The 18776-nt window shown below is 39.1% G+C and overlaps 1 pseudogene; it reads left to right on the forward strand.

Annotated features, from left to right (window-relative positions):
• The first annotated feature begins 11943 nt into the window (after nt 1-11943).
• On the forward strand, nt 11944-17320 carry LOC130736133 (protease Do-like 10, mitochondrial; annotated as a pseudogene).
• The last annotated feature ends 1456 nt before the right edge of the window (nt 17321-18776 follow it).

The raw sequence follows: 18776 nt of genomic DNA on the forward strand, positions 1-18776 counted from the left end.
GTCAAGTTATGAGTTTATTTCTCAAAGTCTAAGTTTCCCAAGTCTTTAGTTTTTCAAAGCTCTATCATTCTAAGTTTTCAAAGATCAACCACCCAAAATACATTTCCCGGGGAAAGTCTAAGAATTCCAACATATGGCTAAGTCTCAAACCCCACATTTGGACTTGCCTAGGGTTGTTCATCCAACCCGAAATATCAAAGATCACCAGATCAATGAATCTCCACTCCGAAATTGCGTCAAAACGCTCAATCCAACAAAAGCACAACATCACAAGTATGGAAAAGCATCATAACATCAACTCATCATCAAAAACAACATCAGATAAAACATAAGTCGAATTTATCGACGCCTATCATGCAGTCATAGCTAATATATAGTAAGTTGCCCTAACCTCGAGCTGTTCCAGCTTCGCAAACAAAGTTCTCCTCAAACAAATGCTCTGAGTCTTCCAAAGTTCCCTCAACTGAACCTCGGAGAAAAACAAAGCAGAAACCAAGCAAAATCGATTAGTTCGATCGCAAAACAATACATAAACGATAGACAAAGCATTAAAGCTTCAGAATAGGACAACCAGGTACGAAAAGACAAGTTTTCGAAACCGAAAAACTCCCCCCTAAAGGAAATAGTCCACGGCCTCAAAGGAAAAAGGGCTTCGGCTCTTTTTCTTCGATCAAATCAATTTACAAGGTAGTTTTAGGGTAAAACTAAGGCAAAGAAACTGTCAGAACAATTTTCGGACAATCGGGCCGAAATACGACTACGCAGGGGCATTTTGGTCCAAAATAAAGGCTCAAAACTTCAAAGTTATCAGTTCTGAAAACAAATTTGACAGCAACGATCCTCATGACATCCGTGACAACAAATCCTAAAGGCACGAAGTCAGATTAAGTCTTTTCGACAATAAAGTTTCGAAATGTGAGACAAAAAGGGTTTTGAGTCAATTTTTCAGAACCTGGACAACTGAATCGCAATCAGAGTTTACTGACAGAGGTTTTAGGCTCATGGGAACGTAAGGAACATAACCCAAGCGAGAAATCAAAGAAATCGGACAATTTTAGAAAAAGCTCAAAACTTAGAGCACAGAAACGACTTCAAAAACGCAACAGAAACAACAATCAGAGGTAGGAATCGTGTTAGTTACCTTGATACCTAGAAGTAGGGACGAACTGCACGAAGATTGGTCAAGTTTTCGCGGAAATCCCCTCCCCCCTTGCTCTCCACGAAATCAGCCACAAATGGAGGAAAAATGGAAGATATTTTGCTTTTTCGCCTATTTATAGGCGGGCGAAATCGCGGGAAAATGAAAATTTCGCGATTCCGATTTTTGTAGCACGTTCACCGAGGAATTCTAAGAGAGATTCTGGCGTCAGAATTCCAGAACTCAAAACAAATATCTAGGATTTGGGAAAAACGATATCGAAAAACTCAAAAGCGGTGTCGGTTAATCTGCCCCGAAAAACCACTTTTTTCTGTGATGCTCAAACGACAAAACTTCCTACTGAAGAAAGATTGGAAACGTCGAAACAAGTCTGGCAACGTGGACGGAATCTTCGTTAGAAGTCCCGAATAGAAAAAGTCTTCATCCATCGCTCAAAACTAAGGTTTCGAAGCAAAGAAATTAGCGTCGTCGAGTTTCCGGAAAGTGAAACCTATCGTGCATACAGTCCAGAGTTCCGAAATGAAACGCTGGTTGATGGAAAAATAAGGAGAATCTTTAAATTTTCCGAGAGTTCGAAATCTCACTCAAAACGTTGCTTTAAGAGCGAAATAGCCTATTCTGGACACGCTCGCCATAAGGCAGATGTGCAGACGACTCGTACTAACTCCGAAAGCAACTACGCAACATTCCTCAAGCAATTCCTGAACTTTCTTCTTCATTAAACTTTCTCAAATGTCAAACTCCTGGCACGCTTACACTGATTCTACGCGTGAGTCGGAAACTAGCTTGTTCTGAAAATCCAGGTCTTACAGTTGCACCCGAATCGAAAAGTACAGATAGGAGATTACCGTCAATCTCGCAGTCTCCCCTGATCAGCCCATCGACCCCTTCAGTATCCTCACCATCCATGGTGTAAACTCTCGCTTTAGCTGCTGGACGCTTCCCACGAGCAGTGTTGACGGTTGGTTCCGCCTTTGGTACCCTGCACTGTGCAGCAGTATGCCCCAATTTGTTACAATTGTAGCATTGAGGTCTCGTGTCGGGACAAGCCCGAGCATAGTGCCCCGGTTTCCCACACCTGAAGCAGGTCAACTCCCTGCTCTGAGTCTGATCTCCAGAACCACCAGCAGCACCCCGTCATGGGTCTGTAAGATCCTGAAGCAAACCCTCTTCCAGCAGGACGCTGATACGGCCTCCTAGTCTGGAATTTCCCTCTGCCCTGAACATTTTGAGAGCCCGATCTCATCGGCCCTCTAGTTCCGGTACGGTTCAATCTCCGGTTCTTCATCAGTTCCTCTTCCGTGGCTTTCTCCAACAAAGACTGGAAACGCATGATTCCCAGCGGCCTCACTAGTTCCGGTAAGATCCTGAAGCAAACCCTCTTCCAGCAGGACGCTGATACGGCCTCCTAGTCTGGAATTTCCCTCTGCCCTGAACATTTTGAGAGCCCGATCTCATCGGCCCTCTAGTTCCGGTACGGTTCAATCTCCGGTTCTTCATCAGTTCCACTTCCGTGGCTTTCTCCACCAAAGACTGGAAACACATGATTCCCAGCGGCCTCACTGAGTCCTCAATATCAGGCCTCAGTCCATTAACAAAGCGCTTGCACATATAGCGCTCATTCACGTGATCATGGAAAAATTGAAAATGCTTCGCCAAAGATTCCAGCTTGGAAGCAAATTCCGGTACCGACATACCTCCTTGACGGAGTGTCAGAAATTGTGACTCCCGCTCATCCCGAGCACTTGTTGGAAAATATTTCTCCAAGAACGCAGTTCGGAAGGAGTTCCAGTTGATCTCCTCATGGTTGTCTTCCATAATCCCCCTGGTGCCCTTCCACCAGTACTCAGCATCACCGAGCAACAGATAAGTTGCCATGCCCAACTTGGCACCCTCAGCAATTTGCAAAACGCCAAATATCTTCTCAATCTCCTGAATCCAGAGATCCGCTTTGTCCGGGTCAGTACCACCCGAGAACTTTGGTGGATCTTGTCTCCTGAAATCATTCAGGCCTTTGTTCTGGTCCAGAGTTACTTCCCTCTGACGCTGATGCTGTTCACGTGCTTACTCAGCAGCACGCCTCATAGCACTATCATTCGCCTGTGCGGTCACCGCTTGGGCCATAGTGGCCATCATCTCAGCTAACTGATTAGTATTCACCATGTTCTGTTAAGTGAAGCAAACAGTTAGTACTCATCATAAGATAGCATCTAGCATAACTATACAATATGAGTAAGCAATAACTTCAATCAATTCTAAGCGAAAAATCGCTTGCAGACAATCAATTTTCACTCTTTGCAGAGTCACACAACCTAGCACAGAAGACCTATTCCCCAAAGACTCCCGAAAGACTCAACAAGCTCTGATACCACAATGTAACACCCCGATTTCGGTGGCGTCACTTTAGTAACCAAAAAGAAACTTAAGCGGAAAAACGTGAGTATTTTTTTTTCGATAATGGAATTATAAACTGAAAGCAATGGAACTCAACAATAAACGATAATCAGATCTAATATACAATATAAATTACAGCCCCCGCTGTAAGTAGCAACCTCGTCACGAGTAACCTCCAGTAACCTTCACTTTGAATTGGCACTCAGGCAAGCTTTATTGGCGCCTGAGCGCAAAGACTCGACCTATTTGCCTATAAATAGGTTTTTTGTCATTTCTGTTGTAACTTTTGTCATTTCTATACATTCCTAAATAAGTTAGAAGTAGAGTTAGACTCTGGAGATTGAGGAGAAGCATTCTCCAAGTCCATGTTCAGGTTTTATCCATCTTCTCTTGTATGAATTCCATAGCCATGCTTGGCTAAACCCCTTTTTCTTTGGGTTCTTTGTAAGACTTTTGATGTTTTAATCTTAATTCCTATTTCTATTCATGAATCCTCAGAGTAAACCCTTGAATCCCATATCCATGCTTAATGTTTCAAGTTAGAACGCGTGCTAGCTTTATGTTTTTCTATAATAGAACGGAAGTTTGTTATAGATTAAGGACTTGTTGTGGGATGACCTCTTCTATGCTTGCTACTAGGAATAGAGGAAGGGTTGGGATTTGTTGGCCTGAATTGCATGCTTAGTGCCTTTAGAAAATGTTTAGGTTGTCAAGGAATTGTGCCTATCTTCTGACTTTAGAGGATTGTCTATGCGAGGCATCGATAGATGATTGATTAGGCTAGAGCATCAAGGAGAGACTCAGAGTTTTGTGGATATAATTGGTTGACTAAAACTGAATTAGTTAAGCAAGAACCCAAGGCCTTTTGACTATTGTTCTTCACACACTTATATTTCAAGTGCTTGTTAATTAATCACCTAAACAATCGACCTTAAAATTGAATTTTACTCGCTTTCCTACCGTGAACTCGAGGCTTGAACTGAATTCACATACCAATTCCCTGTGGTTCGATAAATTAAAACCGGGTAGATTCTGTACACTTGCAGATTGACCAACATCTTTATAGAAGTATGATAGGCAGTCTTTTGTACCTCACGGGTAGTAGACCAGACATTTCCTTTGCAGTAGGAGTGTGTGCAAGGTATCAAGCTGCTCCTAAGGAAAGCCATCTTGTTCAAGTGAGGAGGATTATCAAGTATGTTAGTGGTACGAGTGACTATGGTATTTTCTATGCTCATCACACAAATTATAGTCTTGTGGGATACTGTGATGCAGATTGGGCATGAAATGCAAATGACGGGAAGAGTACTTCAGGAGGATATTATTTCTTTTGGGGGAATAACCTTTTCTCTTGGTTCAGCAAGAAACAAAACTGTGTTTCCTTATCTACTGCTGAAGCTGAGTACATAGCTACTGGAAGTGGATGCACTCAGTTACTATGGATGAAGCAAATGTTGAAAGAATACAATGACTTACAAGATGTTATGACATTGTACTGTGACAACTTGAGCGCCATCAACATCTCAAAGAATCCTATTCAACACAGTCGTACTAAACAAATTGATATCCGTCATCACTTTATTAGAGATTTGGTTGAAGAAAAGGTTATCACTCTTGAGCATGTGGAAACGAATCTGTAGTGAGTAGATATTTTTAATAAGGCCTTGGATGTAGCACAGTTTGAAAATTTAGAGGAAAATTAGGGATTTGTGTAATAACTGACTTATAGCAGTTATTGACACATGTCAAGGGAAACATCTATTTTTTTCTCTATTTAACCGCCCTTGATGCGATTGCGGATGACACAGAACTGAATTGTCTTGATTCCACAAATTTGAGTTATTTTCTCTCATTCCGCTCTCTAACCTCTAAAGGTTACTTTTGTGGCTGTTTCAAGTTGCTCTCAATCATGACTCAAGATTCAGGAAAGAAGAATGCTGCTGGTCCCAAACCCATCAAGAATTCCCATGGAGTCAAATTTCTTGGATTGAAGACTTCATCTTCTACACCCTCTAGGGTTACACGATCCTCTGCCAAAATTGCCTCTCCAGAATCTTCTGGACCGGCCAAGAGGACAAGAAGTCTGAGAATCAAGCATGTTGTCAAAAAGGGAATAGGGAAATCTTCTAGTGTTCAGGACATCTCTGAAGATTACACCCTCTGGTCACATATATATGCAAAAAATACATTTTAGGTTCATTCATTTAATAAATGTATCTAGTCATTAATAATATCTAGATACATTTATTAAATGAATGAACCTAAAATGTTTTTTTTTGCTTATATATGTGACCAGAGGGTGTATGTTCTTGAAACCCAGGTTGATGTTGATCAAGAAATTGATGTTCCTGATGATGAAGCAACTCAAGCCATCAATGATGTTTTTGAGACTCTTGCTAATGCTGCCACTGCACAGGATGTCACGCCAAATGTTGAATCATAGGAAGATCGTTGTGTTGATTCAAACTCTAAAGCGAACTCTCATGAGTCTATGCTGAGAAGGGCGATGATTCTGATGTTGCAAGTCATGAATCTTCAAGTAAGAAAACTCCCTTAGTTGAGATCCCCCGTGAGAAATCCCCTGCAACCTTGTCCAGAAAGGGTAAGGAACAAGTGTTGATTGCCTTTGAAGAAGAGGAATATGATAATGAAGAAGTGATCAAGAAGGCCACTGCCTCTGCTAGCAAGAATGCCACAGTTTCTGCAAGCATGAATGATGCAAACAAGAAAGAAAAGAAGAAAAAGGGTTTTGGTGTTCAGACTGCCAAAACACCAAAGGCATCTCAAGTCTCAAATCCTGAGAAGAAGAAAAAGAAGGAAAAGAAAGATGAAAAGATTGCGGCCTGAACTGGAAGGAAGAGGAAACATGTTCCTGAAACTAACTCTGAACCAGATGTCGAGCCAGATGTCCCTGACATCTCCACTACGACCAAGAAAAGAATCAAGGGGAAGTGAATTCCCTTGAATGTTCCAGATGCACCCATTGATAATGTGTCTTTCCAATTTGTCATTTCTGCACAAAGTTGGAGGTTTTTTGTTCAGAGAAGGTTAGCCATAGAAAGGGAACTTCATGAAGATTCCTTCGAACTTAAGGAGATCATAGATCTGTTAGTTGTTGTTGGTTTGATGAAGACTGTCAAGGACATTGGCAGGTTCTTTTCTCAATTGGTCAGGGAGTTCATTGTGAACATCCCTACTGACTGTGATGATGAGAGCATCACTGAGTACAGGAAAGTCTATGTAAGAGGAAGGTGTGCTAATTTTTCTCCTAAAGTGATCAATGAGTTTTTGGGCAGAAGCCATGTTGCTGTGATTGATGAAGAGCCTGATTTGAAAAGGGTTGCTAAGACCCTAACTGGAAAGCTGGTCAAGAAGTGGCCAAAGAAAGGATTATTTCCATCTGGGAAGTTAACTACCAAGTATGTTGTGCTATTCAAGATTGACTGTGCAAATTGGATGGCGACAAATCACCTTTCTGGTGTAACTTCCCCCCTTGCCAAGATGATCTATTTGATTGGAACTGGTGGTGAGTTTGATTTTGGTAAACTTGTTTTTTATTAGACTTTGAAACGTGCAGGTTCTTATGCAGTAAGTTTACCTATTTTGTTTCACTGCCTCTTGTCTAAGATAATTGTACAACAACATCCTAATGTTGTGAGGGCTAATGAACCTCAAGGTAAGAAACCTATGCCTCTCAAGTTTGACTATCGTTTGTTTGTTGGGACACATGTTCTAGACATTGTGCTGACTGCAGCAAAGGGCACTTCCAGTGCTAGTGGCACTCAGACAGTTAGTTCAAGTAAAGATGATATCTTGGCTGAGTTGAGGGTTGCCTCCAAGTCCTTGGGTGACACCATTCAGGTTTGCAAGATTTGGAAGTTGAATGTGGACAAGCTCATCAAGGCCATGACAGATGTTCCTGCTGCTGCTGAGGAAGAAGAGGCTGATCAGGGTACTGAGGATGTTGTTGATGGAACTAAAAAGGAACACGAGGATTCTGATGCTGAAGAAGAAGCAGAAACTGATGAGGCTGCTGAAGAGGAAGAAGAGGAGGATGGAAATGAAAATGAGGATGCAGAAGATGTAACTGGTTCAACCAGTTTTGCCACTCTCAACACGTCTCTTTAATGTGTTTTGTTTTCTTTTGCCACTCTCAACATCCTAATGTTGTGAGGGCTAATGAACCTCAAGGTAAGAAACCTATGCCTCTCAAGTTTGACTATCGTTTGTTTGTTGGGACACATGTTCCAGACATTGTGCTGACTGCAGCAAAGGGCACTTCCAGTGCTAGTGGCACTCAGACAGTTAGTTCAAGTAAAGATGATATCTTGGCTGAGTTGAGGGTTGCCTCCAAGTCCTTGGGTGACACCATTCAGGTTTGCAAGATTTGGAAGTTGAATGTGGACAAGCTCATCAAGGCCATGACAGATGTTCCTGCTGCTGCTGAGGAAGAAGAGGCTGATCAGGGTACTGAGGATGTTGTTGATGGAACTGAAGAGGAACATGAGGATTCTGATGCTGAAGAAGAAGCAGAGACTGATGAGGCTGCTGAAGAGGAAGAAGAGGAGGATGGAAATGAAAATGAGGATGCAGAAGATGTAACTGGTTCAACCAGTTTTGCCACTCTCAACACGTCTCTTTAATGTGTTTTGTTTTCTTTTGTCTGTATTTGATGAAGCTTTGTGTGGCTCTATGGCTTCTCTATTTGCTCCTAGTTTGTAATAAGTCTGAATGTGGATTTGTGCACTTTGCTTCTCTAAAATGGTTGCTATGAATTAGTATGATAATTCCTTATTGATCTTCATTGAACCTTTGCCAAGTTGTGCTAATAAGGGGGAGTAAAAGTAGCAATTGTGATAGCAGTAACAGTAGTTCATGTTGTGTGCTTAGTGTGCCTACTATGAAGGAAGTGTTGTGGTTGATTGTGATTGTCTGCTGTGTTGAACTCTGATTCTATTTTTGATACTACACTACTCAGTTGTTTATAGCTGTTGAAGGCTATGTTGATGGAAGATGTCTTAAGCTACCTTGATTTACTCTGGTTTATTTCAAGCTGCAAGTAGTCTGAGAAGTATTTATGGTAGTGGATTATATTAGCTAAGATTTGACAAAGGGGGATATTGTTGTTCCTTTGTTTGATTGTCTGCATTTTAGCTAAGTATGTTTGTGTGCCAAGATGTTGGACAAGCTATTGTAACATCGTGCTATGACATGTGTCCCTGGGAAGCGTTATGTGACTTGGCTGATTAGTTGTGAACCTTTAAGTTGATTACTTTGTGATCAAGTTAGGTTATTATTGGAAGCTTTTGTGATCCGTCAAGGAATATTCTTTGTGTAATCAAACCCGGTTCAAGGGGGTTTAATTTGGAGCTATTTATGGAAGTTGAAATCTACTTATGTATTGATTGCCCGAGGATCATGTGCAGATTCGCTGCCTGGTTGTTTCTAATAACAACTTCCTGATTTTGTGTGTGGACCGTGTGATCTTTCAAGCCCAATGAAGACAAGGCCTGGAAGACTATTTATGAAGACCCAAGACCTAGGTTCTAGGGACTGAACTTGTGATTGTATTAGTGTTTCATCGAGTTCATACTGTTCTTGTTCTATTAGCAGCTTTATGGAATTGTTGTGAGCTAAGAGTTGTGTGTTTACTGTGTGATCTTGAGATCTATCTTTGTAACTCGTGTTTGAGTTCAATCACTGAGGCAGTGATTGGGTGAGAGAGTGAGAGGGAGTTCTGATACTTAGGGGGAGACCTAAGTAGTATTCCAGTGGTAGAGTTAGGTAGAAAATGTGTTTGAAGTGAGGCAGTTCTTGTGAGACATTTTGTGTACAATTTCTCTATAATAGTGGATTATCTCTCTTGGGTGAAAACCCTCCAGACAAAGGTGATATTGCACCGAACTGGGTTAACAATCTCTTGCCTGATTTTAGTTTTTCTGTCGTTTATCTTGTTGTAATATTTACTGTGTTTTGAGTAATGTTGTACAAGAAGTCTTAGACATCTGGTAAAACATATGTCTTACAGTTTCCAGAATTTCAAGATCGATTTGGCAGCTCCCATTCCCTCAGATGTAAGGGCTTTTCTCTAGTGTTTGTTGCTGCATCGAATTCAGAAGCAGGACAATTTAAGACGCATACAAGTTATTTTAAATCTTGAAGATTTGAGATGTCCATTTTGTCAAAATGAGGCTGAAAGCAGTGGTCACTTCTTTCTGTCCCTTTCCTTTTGGAATGTGGTAGAAGGTTTTTGGCTGGCTTAGGGTTTCGATAACTCTCTTGAAATGATGGCAGCTCACCTCTCACAGTTTTCCCTTATATTGGTTGAAATAAATGTCAGTGGTTAGCAGAATTGGAAATTTGGAGTGCAATTGTTTAGTCATCGTGATTCTTGCGAAATGAAGTCATATTTGAGGATGGTAAGTATGATTGCAGATTTTTACTTGACTTAATTCAATCACGTTCTTGGCTCTAGATCAAGGCAAGGTCTGTCGGTTTCTGTAACTCACTTTTCGAATGGAAGTCGCATCCTCTGGTGTGCATTTCCTCGTTGTTGGCTAGTATTGTGCCATTGGAAATCATGTCGGGGCCATCTCCGACATGATTTTGTTGCAATACTTGCTGAATGTTGATTATGCACTACTTCGTTGGATTGTTTGGCTGGTTAGCTTGACCTTGTGTGGTGTGAATTGCTATGTGGTTTTGCTGCTAGGTGTGCAGGGTGTCTCATGCTCTTCTTCCCAAAGAAAAAGGCACTAGTCTGTTAGTGCATGTTATGTTTGATTTTTTGGTACATTCTCTTGATGTATTATTTTTGTGTTGAGTTACTTTTGATTTATGGGTTAAGTACCCTTGTACTCCCAAGTCCCAATAATGTATTTCTTTAATTATAAAAAAACACTCACTTTTTTTCATCATTTCCTTATTCACACCTTTAACTGATGTATGTACTCTAAAAAATCCCTAAACCACAAATTAAGACAAGGAAGATGGTGAAATAGCTAATATCACTAAAATTTCAATAAATAGTATTAGAGTTTTCTTTAATAAATAATTAATATTAATATCACTAAAATTTAACAATTAATATTTAATCATTATCATTGAAGTGATATCAACAACTTTTTTTTTTATTTTTTTTTCTAAAGCAAAATTTTATTGAAAACAACTTATTTAATTATATGAAAAATCATTAAGTTAATTTAAAATATTTTTAATAAGGTAATAAGTATTTAATATTATCATATAAGTTGTAATAGAACTTTTTTAAGCTTTATAACTTTTTGAAGCATAATAAGTTAACACTTTAGTAGCGTAAAATATTATTCAGTAAATTAAAAATTTTCCAACTTTTGTCATAATTATTTTCCTTTCTTATTCTTTCTCAAGTCATTTTAACTAACAAATAATGATAAAGAATTATATTGAAAGTTCTTTTTTTTATAATACATATATGTATTGTCGTTACCTTATGACGACATTTTAATTTTAAAATTATTTTCTCTAATTTATTTATTAGTAAATATTATTTTATTATTTAATCATTTTAATTCTTAATATTTGTCATTGATGCATCAACCAAGTCAATTTTTAAAATTCTTCCAATTCAATTTTTTCAGTTTTTAATGTTAATATAATATATACAATAGACTAGCTTAAACTGCAACAGCTAAACCCCCTGAACTGCACCATTGAGATTTAGGGGTTCGCAAATGAGACTTTTTTACATTGATAGTATACTTTTTACATATATTTACCAATTTAGTGTATCTTTTTATTTAATTACCAAGTTAGGAGTCGCGAGACCACTTTTTTTTTTCTCTTTCTTGTTAAAATTGCCACTACCAGTAGCGATACCAATCTTTTATTTTTTTTACTTTCTTCTTTTGCGACGGAAAATTCCGTCACAAACATCATAGTGCAAAATATAAACAACACTAGTGACAGAATGTCGAGGAGAAGTTCTTCGTCACAAAACATTTAGCGACGAAAATTTATTTGCGACGACAGTTTTATCCGTCACAAAATCCTTATGAATTATGGAAACTGAATTATCGACGAAAGCTTGAGAGGGTTCCGTCGCAAAAATAAGCGACGGAATATGCTTCGTTACCAAATTCTTTGTCGCAAAAGAAGAAAATCACTAGTGCTGTTTAAATTTTGCACTATGATGTTTGTGACGAAATTTTCCGTCGCAAAAGAAGAAAGTAAAAAATAAAATAAAAGATTGGTATCGCTACTGGTAGTGGCGATTTTAACAAGAAAGAGAAAAAAAAATGGTATCGCCACTCTAAGTGGCGATATACACTAACTTGGTAATTAAATAAAAAGATACACTAGATTGGTTAATATATGTAAAAAGTATACTACCAATGTAAAAAAGTCCGCAAATGGCTTCAATTCTTCGTGTAGTTCGTAACCTCTCCTGTTCCACTTCATCAGCCACCAGAACCACACAGAAGAACACTCATTCACACTCTATATCTGGTTCGAAGAACTGCAATCTCATCCAAAAAACTGAAAACACAATCCAACGGTTGCCTTTGCCGGCATTGACGTCTTACAAGTTCAGGCACGACGGTGGAAGAACGCCGCCGGTAAGGAAGGCTCACTCTCCTATCCGTTATCGCGGCGCGGGCTCGGACGTGTCGCATAACACGGCGGTGGAGCTTGCATTGAATTCAGTAGTCAAGGTTTTCACTATTTCGTGCAGTCCCAACTACTTGCTTCCTTGGCAGAACAAGGCTCGGAGTGAAACAATGGGCTGTGGGTTTGTAATTCTAGGCAGAAAGATTCTCACGAATGCTCACGTGGTAGCTGATCATTCATTTGTACTTGTAAGGAAACATGGCTCTCCAACCAAGCATAAAGCAGAAGTTAAAGTTGTTGGTCATGAATGTGACTTATCTATATTGGTTGTCGAGAATGATGAATTTTGGGATGGTATGAATCCCTTGGAGTTTGGAGACATTCCGTTTCTACAAGAAGTTGCTGCTGTTGTGGGATATCCTCAAGGTGGTGACACCATTTCTGTCACTAAAAGGGTTGTTTCCAAGGTTGAACCACACAATATGTACATGGTGCAGCCCAGCTGATGGCAATACAAGTAGATGCAACCATAAATCCAGGGAATAGTGGTGGCCCAGCAATTATGGGCAAGAAGGTTGCTGGAGTAGCATTCCAAAATCTTTCAGGTGCTGAGAATATAGGTTACCTTATACATGTACCTGTAATAAAGCATTTCATATCTGGTGTAGAAGAAAAAGGGAAGTATATTGGAATTTGCTCTCTAGGTTTGTCATGCCCGACTACTGAAAATGTACACCTCAGAAACCATTTGGGCATGCAACCTGACATGACTGGGGTGCTTGTAAGAAAAATAAATCCACTTTCAGATGTGTTGAGATTTGGCTCATTATATTTTGGGCTAAAATCTTTAGTTTATTAGGATTTGATTTAATGTGGATTGTAAAAGGTTTTAAGGGATTGTATAGGATTTATTAGGATTTTATTATAAAATAGAGATCAATAGAATCCATTATAAATAGGATAACAATGTAACCCTAAAAACACAAGAGACACAAGAGGCACTAGTGCAATTGAGAGAAATTGCAATTGCTGAGTGATTGTATTCAGGTTCGAATCAATAAACGGAACTATAGCTGCTCTATAGTCGCAGAGGTAGGCAATTTGGCCGAACTGTGTGAACAAAGCTTTATGTGTTTCTCTCTACTCTGATCTGTATTCGTGTTGCTGTTCTAACAATTGGTATCAGATGACGACTAACCCTGGAGGTGCGAAGTTTGAAGTGACGCGGTTCGATGGAACGACAATTTTGGATTATGACAGAGGAGGGTTAAGGATCTGTTGGCTCAGCAAAGTTTACAGAAGGCGTTGCGCAATGAAAAACCGGCGGACATCGCAACTGTTGATTGGAACGAGATGAAGGAGAAGGCTGCAGGTTTGATAAGACATTGCGTTTCTGATGACGTGATGAATCATATCCTGGATCTCACAACTCCGAAGGATGCCTAGGATAAATTGGAAAGTCTGTACATGTCCAAGACACTCATGAACAAGTTGTTTGCGAAGCAGTGTCTGTACAGCCTGAAGATGCAGGAAGGAGGCGATTTGCAGGCTCATGTCTACGCTTTCAACAACATCCTTGCCGATCTGACACGGCTTGGTGTGACAGTGGACGATCAGGATAAGGCTATTATTTTGCTCTGCTTTTTACCAGGCTCTTATGATCACTTGGTGACCACTCTCACCTACGGGAAGGACTCAATCATGTTGGATTCTATTTCTTCTACACTTTTGCAACACGCACAACGTCGCCAGAGTGTCGAAGAAGGTGGAGGAAGTTCAGGTGAAGGTCTATTTGTGAAGGGAGGTCAAGATCGCGCAAGAGGCAAGGGTAAAGCAGTGGATTCTGGAAAGAAGAAGAGATCCAGGTCCAAGGACAGAAAAACAGCAGAATGTTATAGTTGCAAGCAAATTGGGCATTGGAAGAGGGACTGAATACACTGACAAGAACTTCATTCATTTCTGTGAGGTCCTGATGATTTTTCTCGTAAGGTCTGGGTTTATTTTATGAAATATAAATCTGAAGTCTTTGCCAAGTTCAAATTGTCGTAGGCAGAGGTTGAGAATCAGACAGGGAGAAAAATAAAGTATTTGCGGTCTGATAATGGAACTGAATACACTGACAAGAACTTCATGCATTTCTGTGAGAAAAATGGAATTCAGAGGCACTTTTCTGTGAGGAAGACACCACAACAGAATGGTGTTGCAGAGAGGATGAACAAGACTCTGACAGAGAAGGCAAGGTGCCTTCGGTTGAATGCTGGTCTTTCAAAAGGTTTCTGGGCAGCAGCAATCAATATGGCGTGCTATCTAGTCAATAGGTCACCATGAGCTTCTTTGGATGGAAAAGTTGCAGAGGAGGTGTGGACATGTAACCTCATTGATCTCAGCAATTTGAGGATTTTTGGGTGTCCAGCATACGTTCATATTTCCAGTGAGGATCGGTCTAAACTTGTCCCAAAGTCAAAACAATGCATCTTAATTGGCTATAATAAAGGTGGGAAGGGGTGCAAGTCTTGGGATCCAGTCAAGAAGAAGGTGGTTGTCAGCAGAGATGTTGTATTTGATGAGCAGTCAATGTTGAAACAGTCAGATGTGACGGTTGTGCCAGATACTGAGGTAGAAAATTCCAGTCAGGACAAGATTCAGGTGGACATTGAGGAGACACCAGTGAGTCCTAGGCAGATTGTATCCCAACAGCGGAGTGTACCAGGCTCAGATTCAGGTGGAGTACAAGACTATACACTTGTGCGTGATAGGGAGCCCCGTCGTATTACACCTCCAGTGAGATATGGGTTTGAAGACTTAGCAACATATGTCCTTCTTACCAGCTTAGGAGACCCCTATACTTATCATGAGGCTATGGCTAGCCAAGAGAAAGATAAGTGGATGGGTGCAATGGTGGAGGAGATGGAGTCCTTAAAAAAGAATGAGACATGGGATCTTGTTCAGTTGTCACATGGAAAGAGTGCTATTGGTTGTACAAGAAAAAGCCAGCAGTAACAGAAAAAGAAGGGGAAAATTTCAAGGCTCGCCTAGTTGCAAAGGGATGTTCACAGCAGAAGGGGATCGATTATGATGAGATTTTCAGTCCGGTGGTTAGACATACTTCTATCAGGGCAGTATTAGCTTTGGTAGCCATCAGGGATATGCACTTAGAGAAGATGGATGTGAAAACAACTTTCCTCCATTGTAATCTAGAGGAGCAAATCTACATGGAGCAGCTAGAGGGATTCAGTGAAACTGGAGATGGAAGACTTGTTTGCAAGGCAGTGGTACAAGAGCTTTGATTCATACATGCTCCGGATTGGCTATAGAAGGTGTGACTATGACTGTTGTGTTTATGTGAGGAGCCTTGATGATGGCTATTTTATTTTCCTGTTACTTTATGTTGACGATATGCTGATTGCTGCCAACCATTTACATGATGTAAATGAGTTGAAGACCAAGTTGGGTAAGGAGTTTGACAAGAAGGATCTGGGTGCTGCAAAGAAGATTCTTGGGATGGAAATTCACAGGGACAGAGGCGCTAAGAAATTATGGTTGTCTCAGAAGAGCTATGTTGAAGGTGTTTTGAGCAGATTTGACATGAGCAAGGCAAATCTTGTGAGTACTCCATTGGCGAATCATTTTAAGTTTTCTTTGGAACAATGTCCGAAGACAGACTCAGAGATTGAAGGTATGTCTAAGATTCCTTTTGCCAGTGCAGTTGGTTGTTTGATGTATGCTATGGTTTGCACTAGACCAGATTTGGCACAAGCAGTTAGTCAAGTGTGCAAGTTCATATCCAAGCCAGGGAAGCAGCATTGGGAAGTAGTCAAGTAGGTCCTAAGATACTTGAAGGGTACAGCGGATCGCAGCATCATGTTCAGTAGGGAGCAAGGTGTTGTTCCATCAGTTGTGGGATATGTGGACTTTGACTATGCAGGTGATCTAGATGTTAGAAGGTCTACAACAGGATATGTCTTTACTCTTGAAGGGGGGACCTATATGTTGGAATTCATCAGTTCAATTCATAGTAGCTATGTCTACAACTGAGGCAGAATGCATGGCAGTAGCTGAAGCTGCCAAGGAAGCATTGTGGCTTACATGGTTAGTGAAAGAGTTTTAAGCAAGGTGGAGATCAGTTGCATTGTGATAGTCAGAGTGCTATCTATTTGGCGAACAATCAGGTGTATCATGCTAGAACCAAGCATATTGATGTGGGGTTCCACAAGATCGGGGAGTTGTTGGCGTCCAGACAGATATTACTTCAGAAGGTTCACACATATGAGAATGCAGCAGACATGTTGACCAAGTCAGTCACCAGTGACAAATTTAAGCATTGCTTGAACTTGTTGCATGTTCTCCAATGTTAAGAAGAGAGGAGGCTCACAATCCCATAAATCATAATCAGGAACTAAAGCAGCAAATCTTCATAGGGGGAGTCCGGAATTCGCTAAGGTGGAGATTGTTGAGATTTGACTCATTATATTTTGGGCTATAATCTTTAGTTTATTAGGATTTGATTTAATGTAGATTGTAAAATGTTTTAAGGGATTGTTATAGGATTTATTAGGATTTTATTGTAAATAGAGATCAATAGAATCTACTATAAATAGGATAACAATGTAACCCTAAAAACACAAGAGACACAAGAGGCACTAGTGCAATTGAGAGAAATTGCAATTGCTGAGTGATTGTATACAGGTTCGAATCAATAAACGGAACTATAGCTGCTCTATAGTCGCAGAGGTAGGCAATTTGGCCGAACTGCGTGAATAAAACTTTGTTTGTTTCTCTCTACTCTGTTCTGTATTCGTGTTGCTGTTCTAACAAGATGCATACAATGTTTTGAGGAAAGATGATACTATACTTTCATTTGATGGAGTGCCTATAGCGAATGATGGTACAGTTTCTTTCCGAAACAGAGAACGGATAACATTTGATCACTTGGTGTCTATGAAAAAGCCTAATGAAAATGCAATTGTCAGAGTTCTGCGGGATGGCCTAGAGCATGAACTTAGTATCACTCTCCAACCTGTCCTGATGGATGATACCAATGCTGGATATGAGCGTCTTGCAGAGTTGCAGGTTTTGAAGGTTAATGGAACAGAACTATACAATCTAGCCAACTTGTTGAAAACTGTAGCACAGACCGCTTGCGGTTCGATTTGGAAGATGATAGGGTCATTGTCTTGAACTATGAAACGGCAAAAATCGCCACTTCTAGAATTTTGAAGCGACACAGAATACCTTCATCAATGTCTGCACTCTGTTGATCTTATTGATGCACAGAATAATTTACAAACTGGGCCGACTTTTTCACATTGCAGTTACTCATTCCTGCTAATACGAGAGCATATTGGTATGTTATTTTTTAACAGTCATTCTGATTTTCTCTTAAATCTATGTAAACTTTGACAATGGATTTTCCATATGATTATTGTTATTGATTTTTTACCTCATTACTGGACTAACCATGTAACAACTCTTGAAACTAGTATAATAGGCCTCACAATATTACTTGAAAAATAGGTAGTATATTGTGTACGTGTGCAAAAATAAAATATAATATATACAATGGAAAATTTATTATTTTTTCGTGTGTTTTAATACAATTATAGGAAAAATTTATTGCTTAATATAGATAAAATACTTAATATATTACCATGTTTCAATTATGACAATAAATTAGTAATTAATTTTGTCACTTATGTTAAACCCAAATTTATTTTACAACTTTTATACTTAATATATTACCATGATATTAAACTTCAATACTTAATACACTAGATATAATACTCGTGCGTTGCAGAGGTTTAAAGTGATTCTACAACCAATAGCAATGATGTGAATTTAAAAATAAAAAAATTATTTAATAATATGAAAAATCACACGGTTAATTTAAAATATATTGAATTAAGTAACAAGTTTTTAATATCATCAGAGAAGTTGTAATAGACTTTTTTCGTACTTTATACTTTCTACCATGAAAGTCATTCGTCGGGAGCGACAACCACAATTTTTCAAACGGTTATACACCTATCTAGACCAAAATCAATAATTCAATTTTAACTTTTTGAATTATAAAAAGTTGTCAATTTAGTTGAGTAACATAATATTTAGTAAAATTAATTTTTTTTCAACTTTTGTAATAATTATTTTCCTCTATTATTCTTCCTCAAGTCATTTTTATTAATGTATAATGAATAAAAAAAATTATTTAAAGAAATTTTGGTTACATACACACATACATTATACATAATAGTAAATACCTAGAGTTTAAAACTTTTAAAATATTTTACCTAAATAATTTATGAAATAAATATTATTTTATAATTGATTAATTTTAATTCCTAATTTATATTTTTTATTAATGCAAAAGTTAATCAATTTTTAAGTTTATAAATATCATTATGGCTTAATTGCACTTTTGGTCCCCCACGATTACAGAAGCCACTATTTTGGTTCCAAACAAAATTTTATTGCATGGACGGTCCCTCACGTTATGCTCTGTTAGCAACTTTAGTCCGGAGTGTCATTCCGTTAGTTTTCTAACGTTTCTCTCTCTCCTAGTGGCCACTAACTTATGACATGGAAAATTTAAAACCCAGAAATCTATCATCTTCATCTTCTCCCCATGATCTACATCTTC

The sequence above is a fragment of the Lotus japonicus genome, chromosome 2 (genome assembly GCF_012489685.1).
Source record: "Lotus japonicus ecotype B-129 chromosome 2, LjGifu_v1.2".
In the NCBI taxonomy this organism is placed as follows: domain Eukaryota; kingdom Viridiplantae; phylum Streptophyta; class Magnoliopsida; order Fabales; family Fabaceae; genus Lotus; species Lotus japonicus.